This window comes from Hesperophylax consimilis, chromosome 9, assembly GCF_061612785.1.
Source record: "Hesperophylax consimilis isolate HC1 chromosome 9, BYU_Hcon_1.0, whole genome shotgun sequence".
NCBI classification, from domain to species: Eukaryota; Metazoa; Arthropoda; class Insecta; order Trichoptera; family Limnephilidae; genus Hesperophylax; species Hesperophylax consimilis.
In genome coordinates, this window is record NC_142844.1 from 38,622,199 (window position 1) to 38,634,270 (window position 12,072).

General features: G+C 31.2%; 1 protein-coding gene and 1 non-coding gene across 2 annotated transcripts in view; both read left to right on the forward strand.

Moving 5' to 3' along the window:
• Positions 1–12,072, forward strand: part of LOC149421322 (fasciclin-2-like) — a 430,107-nt gene that overhangs the window by 240,097 nt on the left and 177,938 nt on the right. The window lies entirely within an intron of this gene.
• TRNAA-GGC (transfer RNA alanine (anticodon GGC)) lies at positions 8,866–8,942 on the forward strand. Its single transcript has one exon. It is a non-coding gene; the product is annotated as a tRNA-Ala (tRNA).

The following is a 12,072-nucleotide window of genomic DNA, read 5'->3' on the forward strand; positions in this document are numbered from 1 at the left end:
GTGTGTCGTCAAGTGGTCGACGAAATATCTTGGTCTTCTGAAATTTCAAATCACTTTAAGTATTTTTTTTGCGTAATGTCGACTGGGCTTATTTACTTTCATGCATCAGATTTATTTAGCGGACACTAACAACCTCTGGCGGCGGTTGTATGGAGCACAAAGTGTCAGCTGATATTGCAGCACTGTGCTGGATTTATTTATTCCGCCGGTCATGCAAACTACATACAGCACACAGCGCAGCGCCAAATATGCCACTTTTTAAGCAGAATTATTACGGCGATTATTAAAGTGATTGTGTCACGTTGTAACACCGGGGATTTGCTTGTCTGATGCAAAGTCATACGATAAAACATTTTAAAATGGTGTGTGTACATAAACCATGCAATTTTTATTTTCACGTTATTTTAAAAATAATAATAATTCAACGTACGAAAAGTTCTTTTTTTAAAATTGATTAATTAAGCGAATATTTTAATTGGCATTATATTGCGTTACATTATATCCGATATATTATAGTAATTGAGTATTTTTTTCAGTCATTTAACCATCATTGACTACAAATTCAGATGTTTGTTTGATGATTTATATGAAAATAACATGTTTAAACCAAAACAGACACTTTATACCAGCAACGAGTCGTTGTTCAGTTGTTACGATTCTCGGCTAAGAATCCTGAGGTTTCAAATCTGTGACGTGATGATATTTATACATAAAATAAAATAAATAACAAAATAAAATATAAATAACCTTTTACCACTTTTCAAATAAAATTATATAACAAGAACATTTACACAAGAACGTGCAATGAAATTAGAATACCAAAAGAGGACAAAGCCGATACAAAAAATAGTTTAATGTACAAAGGAATGCAATATTACAATACGGAAATTTTAAATCTGCCCCAATTTATAGATTTCAGCTGGATTGTAGGATCTCATATTAATCTAAAGAAAATGTAATTAATAATTAAAATGTAATATTTAATTAATTATACATTTGTGAACTTGGTTGAACGAATGACAAGAAAAAAAATTATGATTAAAAAATAAAAATAAATTATTCAATCAACTTGCGTTACTTGACAATTTATTAATTAAAAATAATATACCCGTAGCATATTTACAGTATTGTAGTGATTTATTTTTTGGTATTATGCCATGTTGAGCTACCTCGTTCTTAAACCAACGTTTTGGACAGCATTAAGGTGTCCGTCATAAGGGCAGACGTTTTTTTTTTTTATAGATCCTTATTTTCCATGAAGCGGTGAATCATTTAAATTTACTGAATTTAAAGTTAACATTCTCTATACAAATAGAACGGCGTCATATGCACCTCACCATTTTTACCTCATGTGGGTGTTTAACGTGTAAAAATTGTGCTGCTTATGTATGTAGATGTGATACCGTGTCGTCAACAACAAAACAAACTTGTAATTTTAGATAGTTTTTTGCGTTTAATTTTAGTGTAGCTGTAATTATCGAATACCGTCGCTAGCCCCGCTGTCTTTATTAATATTTATGCTATTTTATTAATTTCGATTGCCTCCCTAATTAGGCGTGCTCTATGTGTTTTAGGTCTTCCCAGAATTTCAGAAACAAATCCAAAGTAATTTCTGGTTCCAACTAAATGCTCGGCAATTGCCGATTTGTCAGGGTGGCCGAGTTTACATTCTCGAAAGTGTTCTATTTTTTTTTTTGAGTTTTTCCGTTTTTTCTGGCCTACATCCGTGTTACATACCTTGTTACATCCGAAACAACTGACTGAGTGTATAAACCCATCTGTTTCAAAAGGGAACTTGGGTTTTGCAGGCCTCAGTAAGTCTTGTATTTTTATAGTGGTACAGAAGACAGTACGGCTTTAGCCTTGCTTAGTATCCAGATCTGAAAAGCATAGCAAGGTACTTCCTCACCTTCCATTTCACCATTCTACTATCTTCAGCCTCACAACATATCGTTGAATTAATGATGCCAAATGAAAAAAACGAGTATTGCTAATTTTTAAGAATCTATTCAACTTATTGGTTATCCGGTTGAAAATTGGATTGAAGGCCCTAAAATAATGAAAGAATAGGTTTCCGGTTAGACTTTTAGTACAGTACGAATATATTTGTCGGAACACGTGTTTATAAAAATCCTAATATTTTCGCATTTCGTCAATATATATATTAAGGGCTCACATACACCCCTGTGCGTGCTGAAAGTCACGTAAATTTGAAAAAGTATTATAAAGGTAATACGGTGAAACAAAAATTCAATTGTTGATTTCACATTTTTAATAACTTTTCAACTGCGTGCATAAAACTAAATTAAATTGTGAAAGAAAATAATATTATTTTCCTAAGAGGAGTTTTTCATGCTCTGAAAGAATTGAATAGCACTTAGGACAAGATCACACTTCAAGTAGAAGTAGAACAAAGTTATATGCCGGGTTTATTACGTACTTCAGGGATTTAAGAAACGAATTATTATCCAGTTTATACAGTTTTGAGATATTGTCATACTTACGCCACATGACAGAGACAACATGTCGACTGTACCGAAATGATTACGAGTACAGCCAATGCTAGCCAATTCTAGGCTGCTCAGTTCGAGTGACTTCCTCCGTCAGAAAAACCCTTAGACTCCTCTGGAACGGACGTATGTCCTTCAAGATATTCGTTATAATTATCTAACGATAATAATGTAACAACTATAAATACTATTGAAAATTCCCGATATTGAGTGTATTCTACACTCAGAAGACAATTAACAATATACCAGTACATTACACATACATATTTTAATTAAACTTTATTTAGTAAAACAATAAAAAAAGACGCACAAACAAGGTTACATAATAAATACTCGTCCGTAGTGGGAAAACTTCCTACACAGAACCGTAAAGAAAGAAATGTTCGTTATTTTTATTCTAAGCTTTCCCTGTTGAAAATAACAAGGTTGAAATAAAATTATTTTGTGTATGAACCCTTTTGTTTCGTGCTTTGTAAAAAAACCTTTTTTACAATGGTTCTTTCGTGAACAAATGTGTGTTCTATCAATGTGTTATTTTTTGGATGTAGAAGATAAAAAATAAATACACTTAGGGAACGGAAGCCGCTTTCTTGTACTAGCAAGCTGCAATCGTGACTAGAAAACATATTTCTAGGCAGTGATGGTCTAGGGCATGGGAACCGGAGTTAGGCGATATGAAGGCATAGTGGGATAGGCAATACGCATTAGGCAGCCACCAGAAACGCCTAAGTGCTAAAAAGGGCGAGTTTAAGTTGGCGAGAGGTTTGAGTGTTTTGTTTAATACAATAAAAAAGACACTAGGAAAAGTAAATAAAATTGAATGGCAAAAATATATTTCTTTTGTAGTGTGAAAATTTGTATTTTAAGATGTTTGGTTCACAGAAAGAGCGATCCATTTTATAGACATCGTGTAAGTATACATTAAAAAAGAAAAAAGATATTTTTAATTATTTTGTTTCATGATATTTATATATATTCTTGATACGGTTGTTAAATTAAGCACCTACAGCAATATTTGCATGAAATATGATATTTATGTTCTACTGCATGTTTAACCTTTCCGCGCCGTACCCCTACGGTAATACACATACCCCGAACGAGAGCTTAATGTTATTGAGTTACGCTGGATTTTTGTACTCATGTAATTTTGATTTGAATCTTGAGTGTCCGATCGCACTCGTGTACTTGAGCTGTGTCGTGGTCTTGACTTTCTAAATCACAAACGTGTCAACCGTAGATAAAAAGTTAAAATATACAATCAAACATGAACAAGAAATATATAGTAAATGTATAATAAAAAGAATATATCAGAAGAAAAAAAATTGGTTAATAACTCAAGCAAATAATTTCCTACTAATAAAAAACGGCAGTTAATACAATTGTTTTTATTCTTTAATTGAAAATACCCGCTTAACTGCCAAAGCTGTTTGTCAGCATGTCATTTTCACAATTTTATTTACACAACAAAAGCACAAACATAACAAGAAGATACAATAAAATAGATTCATACAAATAACATAATTGACTACAAAACAAAGACAAACATAGAAGGATAGATATAAGACAGTCAACATACTCATAAGCATACACACGCTTAAAGGCTCACAGCATACTTATAACACTCTCATAGGTATATGTATACGTTTAATTACATGCATACAATCAATGGATACTAGTGTATTTGTAAACAATATCAATATAGAAAATCTTGATCCATTAACCACTGTTTTACCTTTTTTAGTTGAGTGGTGCAGGTTGATTCGCTTTTTACATCCATCGGCATCTTATTAAATATAGAAGGCAAAAGATAAGTAAATGTCCGTTGGCCGTTTTTCTTAATAATTTTTGTAATGGACATACCTTCTTACCTACCCTGTGTTTTTTTTAGGCTTGAAAAATTTCATTCAGCACTGAAAGGTCACAAGAACTTCGGGGAAATCTGACATTTCAATCTAATTATTAGTTTACTCGAGATTCCTTTCAGATATGTCTGCAAATAAAAAACGTTGATTCACACGCTTGGTTCACACTGTTCGCTTGAAAAAATCAGGAAATCTTAATGACGAAAAATGAACCGGAAAAAATTGATAGGGATACAAAATGTATAAATATGTATATGATTAGTTTAATATTGATTCTACGTGATGAAGAGAGGGTTCTTTTCAAACATTTCTGGGTAATTTGAGGATATATCAAAGCTCACATTGTGTGTTCAATGTAGCAGGGTTTCATAAACCCTCGTCATTTACCAAGAATTAAGGGATCGAGTCAAGTTTTTCCGGGAGGGTTGCTCTTATAATGCCCCGCTCTGTTATCGCATCGCTGGAAAAAAACAGAAAAACTCGACACTTTATCGAAATTTTTCTGCTTTGTTTGTTTGCGTGACGGTTCTGGCCTAATAACGCCTCATTTATATATTCCGCGCGGTTCATTTAATTACAGACGTGGAATAAATAGACTTAAAATGTGTCAAATTCTTACAACAATGTTGATTAACTTCAACTTTCTGTCTTAGTGTTCATGAAGAGAACCTTTTTTTATAAAAAAAAATCTGCCTTACCAACTGAGGATAAACAATAGAAAAATGTAACCCAATTTAAAAAATTATAACACATTTAAATGACGATTAGTGTCATGGATAGTATTTCATGATCATAAAAAATAACTTAAAACAATTCTTACAATAATAATTTTTATAAATACAATCTAAAAATAGTACTTCATTACAACTTACATTTTATGAATTAAGCATACCTATTTTTTTTATTAGGTGCAATATTTTTTACATTTCAAGTTTTCCAGTAATGAAGGCCTCACTGGGTGGCTTGCCCGTGCTGAGGCCTTCATTTTATAATATGAAAATATAATCTACATAATACATTTAAGAGAAAAATTATAATTATTATTTTTTTGGTAAACTAATGTTTAAGACAAGATTTTTTATGCATAGCACAAAGGGAAATTGATAGAAAATTTGGTTATAACATTGATAGTCATAATAATGAAAATATAATCAATGATTTATTGGATTTATTAAAACAAAAATTAGGGGTAAAAGCTAGTAGATTAAAAAGATATAATTATACGTATAATTAAAAAAAAATAATAGATTATTCCAGAAAAATTAAAAAATATTTTATTCCAAACTTGACGATAAACAAAATATTATTTCGAATAATAATATTCCATTGCCATCTGAATCAGATATGCGCGATTTTTGGACTAAAATTTGGAGTAAAGATATAAAACATAACGAGTCAACTCCCTGGATAGAAAATGAAGAACTAAATTTTTCAGGTATTGAACAAATGAGTTTTTCTAATATATCGGTTGAATTGTTAACCAAAATTATTAAAAATACTCATAATTGGAAAGCCACGGGTTGCGATTGGATACATAATTTTTGGTACAAACGTCTGACTACTTTACATCCTCTTTTGGCAAAAAATCTTTCAAAATTTGTCAGTCAACCTCAAAATTTTCCAAATTTTCTAACTAAGGGCATTACTTATATGTTACCCAAAAGCGAAAATATTAATAATCCCTCTCAGTACAGACCCATTACATGTTTACCGACAATATACAAAATTTTGACCTCTTGTTTAACAGATTTAATATATACTCATTTAGATGAAAAAAATATTTTATCTGAACAACAAAAAGGTTGTCGCAGAAAACAAATGGGATGTAAAGAACAATTAGTTATTGATTCTGTAATTCTAAAACAGATTCAAACTCGAAAACGTAATTTACATACTTGCTATATAGACTACCAAAAGGCTTTCGATAGTGTCCCGCACTCGTGGCTGATCAAAATATTAAATATATATAAAATTAACCCCATTATTATTAACTTTTTGGAAAATATTATGTCCTTTTGGAATACCAATTTACTTATCAATTTAAAAGGTAAGAAAATAGTAATACCGGGCATTTCAATTAAAAGAGGAATTTTTCAAGGAGACTCATTGAGTCCTCTTTGGTTTTGCTTAGCATTGAATCCTCTATCTAAAATGTTAATTAAAAGCAAGTTTGGAATAAAAGTTAAGGGTAATACAGGGAAGAGTAGTACAATTTCGCATTTATTATTTATGGATGACATAAAATTATTTTCGAATTCTGAACAAAATTTAGAGAAAATGATTGAGGTAGTTAAAAACTTTTCAGATGATATCAAAATGACTTTTGGTTTAGATAAATGTAGAACGATCCATATAGAGAAAGGCAAAATTGTAGATGGGGACGAGAGTATATTTAGACATTTTCAAATTACTAGTATGAAAAGGGATGAGGTTTATAAATATTTAGGATACCCACAATCAAATAGATTAGACCATACTAGTATTAAAAATGATATTAGGATTAAATTTCAAACTAGGATCAGGAAAATTTTAAAATGCAATCTATCTGCTAAAAATTTAGTAAAAGCAATAAATACTTGGGCAATACCTCTATTAACGTACTCATTTGGCATAATTAAATGGTCTAATACAGATTTAGATAACTTAGAAAGATTAATTAGAACTATGCTAACAAATTTAAATTGCCATCATCCAAATTCAGCTATAGAACGAGTTAATTCACCTAGAAATTTAGGAGGTAGAGGTATAGTCAAAATAACTTCTTTAAAACATAATCAGGTAGAAATGCTAAGAACTTTTTTTCCATAGGAAAGCTCATAGCTCAGAAATGCACAAAATAATTTGCAAGGCAGATAGAAATATTACACCTTTAAATTTATACGATGAGAATGCCAACATTTTTATAAATCCCAACCAGGAATTATTAGATTCCTGGTCAAATAAAATTTTACACGCAAAACACTTCAATTATCTCAACCAAACATATGTTGACAAATTTTCGTCAAACAAATGGTTGAGTATTGGAGAGTTGAGCGCAGAAATAGAAGGATTTATGCTTGCCATTCAGGATAGAGTCATTAATACTAAAAATTATAGAAAGCATATAATCAAAGATACAAATCAAATTGATGATTTGTGTAGAAAATGTTTGGCTTTTCCGGAAACTATAGAACATATTATATCTGGATGTTCTATATTAGCACCGTCCGAGTATACATTTAGGCACAATCAAGTTTTAAAAATAATTCACCAAAATTTGGTAATTAAACATAACTTGATTGACTGCCGTAATATAGTACCATACTATGAATACGAACCAAATTCATTTTTAGAAAACGAATTTTATAAAATATATTATGATAAAACTATACTAACAGACCGAACGATTAGTCATAATAGACCCGATATAGTTTTACATGACAAAATTAAAAAAATAACTTATATCATTGATGTCGCTATTCCAAATTCCTGTAACATTCAAAAATCTGTTAATGAAAAATTAGAAAATACACAGATTTAGGAAACGAAATAAAAAGAATTTGGCATTCTCAGACTATAAAAATATTACCATTCGTTATTTCGGCTACTGGCATTATACCTAGCTCTCTCATTAAAAATTTAGGCGTATTAGATCTATCAAAAAATTTATATATAAAGATGCAAAAGTCGGTCATTTTGAATACATGTAGGATAACGAAAGATTTTTTAAATATTTATGTTGAGGGATCAGTAGGATTTATAGGCCCTGTTAGAAGTACTACCGAGCCGAACCCTCTGATATGAAAATATCTGGAGTCGGTGAATTTTTTTTCCCATTTGATCTCTGGTGAGTTGACGTGTTGTTGTTCTTGTATTGTTTTGTATTTATTTTACTTATATAATGCACTTGCATAGTATTGATTGACTAGCTGATCATTTGTGGAAAAGTGAGTGGAAGGGTTTAGTTTTTCCTATGGGGAAGATTTAACCCGGACAACAAAATCGGAAGCATAAAAAAAAATAAAAAAAAATTACTAGCCTGAAACACTCATCCACATTGAAAAATCTCCTGATAAAAGATACATGACGCCAACGGGACTTGATTTCCGGTCGACAGCTCTGACCACTGAGCTATGGCGGCTTATCTCTTATCCGCGAAATAATTCAATATATACTAGTGTTTCATTCAACAATTACTGCTTATTACATTTTTTTTTCACCTGAAAACAACCAACTTTATTTTATACGAGAAAGGCATTGTAAGTGCTAACTCTCTCACTAGATGGCGTCGAGACAAATTGTCTACATTTACTAGTGAGAGAGTTGAAGAATATAATATAAAAGAAAAATGTAGACAATTTGTCTCGACGCCATCTAGTGAGAGAGTTAGCACTTACAATGCCTTTCTCATATAAAATAAAGTTGGTTGTTTTCAGGTGAAAAAAAATGTAATAAGCAGTAATTGTTGAATGAAACACTAGTATATATTGAATTATTTCGCGGATAAGAGATAAACCGCCATAGCTCAGTGGTCAGAGCTGTCGACCGGCAATCGAAAGGACACGGGTTCAAGTCCCGTTGGCGTCATGTATCTTTTATCAGGAGTTTTTCAATGTGGATGAGTTTTTCAGGCTAATGTGACCTTAGAACGGGGTACCCCAGTAAGGACACATTATCTTATATAAAAAAATTGTTAAATAAAAAAAATATTAAAAAAAATAATAATTATTGCTTAGAAAAATTATACATTTAAAATTAAAAATACATAAAAATATATTTAAAATTAAAAATACATAAAAATATATTTAAAATTAAAAAATAATACATTGAAAATGATCTTGTGTGTTTGTGAGTGATGTGTGTTTATATTGGTTTTGTGTGTTACGTGTAGGTTTTATTTTTATTTTATGCTATGAAATTTTGTTAATGATAATGATATATATGTATCCATTAAACATATGATTATATATATATATTTATGCATTAAACATTATTTATACGGTATAAATTTGTCTACTACGGGGTATTTAAAATATATTTTAAGTTTTTGTCTTAATTATTTCGAAATGTATCTCTGTTTATATCCGTAGGAAAATCATTGAATAATTTACATGTATATACAAAATGATATTGGGCTGCTGTTGTACGCAACAGTGGCGCCGTTACACTAGTATATATTTCTCAGTAATGGTAATATACAAATATAGGTATTTGACATCTACTCAAGTAATGTAAATTTGTGAATTGCGTAACACCTATGTTGTTAATATATTGCATTGATTGCCTTAATTCGAATATTCTAATCATCGAACTTTAAATGTTATCGTAATAACTTCCGCGAATTGTAACAAAGCCCAGGCGACATTCACTCCCTTCAGCAGAAGGCGACAGATTTCAACATTTAACACACGTATATGTGATTGTGCTCATGCGCAAAACGATTGGACCAATGCACGGAGAACGGAATGCTAATCTAACAATCCAATTAAGGTTTAATCCCATATGTCAAACCTAAATACATAAATTATAACCTTTCCTTCGCTGTAAAATACATTTATTGGAATGACATAGCACATGTTAAGTTAACGCCAATTATTTCAACATTCCGAGCATAACATCTTCCTGAAGCGTTTTTAGGAAAAAAATATTTGAATTTTTTTGTTTTATTTGCATAAAGTATGTATTCGTTTCCAGCTTCAAGATTACACGATTGAATTTATTTTTCGGTTCACTTAATCGTAAAATTAGGATCTTAAACGCAGATTCTTACTTAAATGTAAATATTTTCCTTTGATGTCTACAAGTAATTTGGAGTATTTCATTGATCAAATATACCTCATTAAATTTCCAATGCTCCTTAAAGAAAAATGTAACGAATCGATTTTAAATCCGTGCTACTTATGTTCTGTTCAAATAAGTTATTCTTTGATATTTCATATAGGTACGTAATAACAAGCACACAGCCGAGCTTTTAATGCTTTGAATTTTTAAGTCAACACAACTATTTTAGCTTTTAGTATTGATACATTAGAAGTATTTTTTTATATAAAATATTATTTAGTAATGTGAGCTTCACTGGGTGCTGAGGCCCCCATTTTGCAATTTTAGGTGACAAATTGTATGTAATTAAAATGGACTGTGTTAAAATTATGTTTAAAATATTAATTATATAAATTAAAGCAATGTCATGAAATTAAAAGGTAAAAACTAAGATGTATGTATTAGTCCGGTTGTGTATAATATGTGTACTACGTAGGTAATTTTTTTGCTTTTAAGATATTTTTTCTCTTTAATACATTATTTTTATTCTATAATCCATATCTTAACTTTAATTTTTTGTCTCGAGTGTACGATTGTTAAATGTAATTTTTGCCTGGTATTTGTTGTGTATCAAATGCTTGAACATATTAATATTATACAATTGAAGTTAACTGTAAAGAAAAAAGTTGTGAAGATTGTTTCACATTTGCAAGTATTCATTAAGGAGAACTATTGTTAAAACTCGCTTTGCACTTTCAAATATTTGTCTTACTTCAGAAACATAAATCAAGCTACCAATTTTGTTTACAGTTCTAAAAGTAGAAAAATTTGTACAAGTTTCTAATAACTACTAAGATAAAACTACTTCATCGTTAGCAAAGCTAGTTGAACAGCGCAAGGAAAAATATAACATAATTTACTTTCACACTTTCAATAATATTTGGTATTAAAGTAAATTTTCTTTTCCGCGATCAAAAATTTACAACCTGAGGGTGGAAAATTTTATATTCAACATGTTTTCCTCCCAAGCAGGATACAACATAAACAAAAGGGGTCGGAACTGGCACATATCTACTAGGCGCAGAGTTCCATAGATCCCTTACAAAATTTAAGATGTCAATAAAACGAATAAAGTTCACTTTGGAGGAAACAAAAGTTCAGATAAAAGAAAGCGAACAAATAAAATTAAGAAGAAGCTTTCTCAGCGGTTTTGTGCGAAAACCCAACCCCGGTAAATTGATAACTTAATTTTATAAAGTATCAATCTATAAATTGTACGTGAAACTCGATTGTTTATGTTTTGTCCTATGTGTTCATTGTTTCCTGATGTTTATTCACGAAGACGGTTCGAGTAGAATAGAGTGGGAATAGGGTGGAACTGTTCACGTTCGTGAACAGTTGCCGCACGAATTCTGACCTTAGGGATTTGCGCAAATTTACCTACTGAATCATTCATTTCTGGCAGTGCCCTAATTTTTCGCTCAACCCCAAAATGATAGTTATCTGGGGGCTGTTTGATATTCCAGTGGCGTACTCCAGCGGCGTGTGTGGGCCGGGGCCGGGGCCGGGGGCTGCGGAGTGACGGGCGTCCCTCGAGAGCCCTCGTTCATTTGCTGGGATCCCGCTCTCTCATCAGTCTTCCTAATGTCAGTCGAGAATTCGTAACATTTTCACAGCCCCATTTATTCATCTGGAACTTAGAAATTTGCATTCAAGGAATGGCTCTATTCCAGCGGAGTGGATTTTTCAATCGTCAATAATTCACAGAGAAATAATGCCGTCACGAGTGTTTTCAAATCCATATAAATAACACGAGACCCTAATTTTTCTGAGCAATGGTAGTTGAAATAAGCTAAGATCTTGAATGTAAGCAATTTTTTGTGTGAACATTTGCCGGAATCTGATGCGAATCTTTAAATTCCTAAAACATGTTTTCTTAACACCGTAAAGTAATCCGTAAA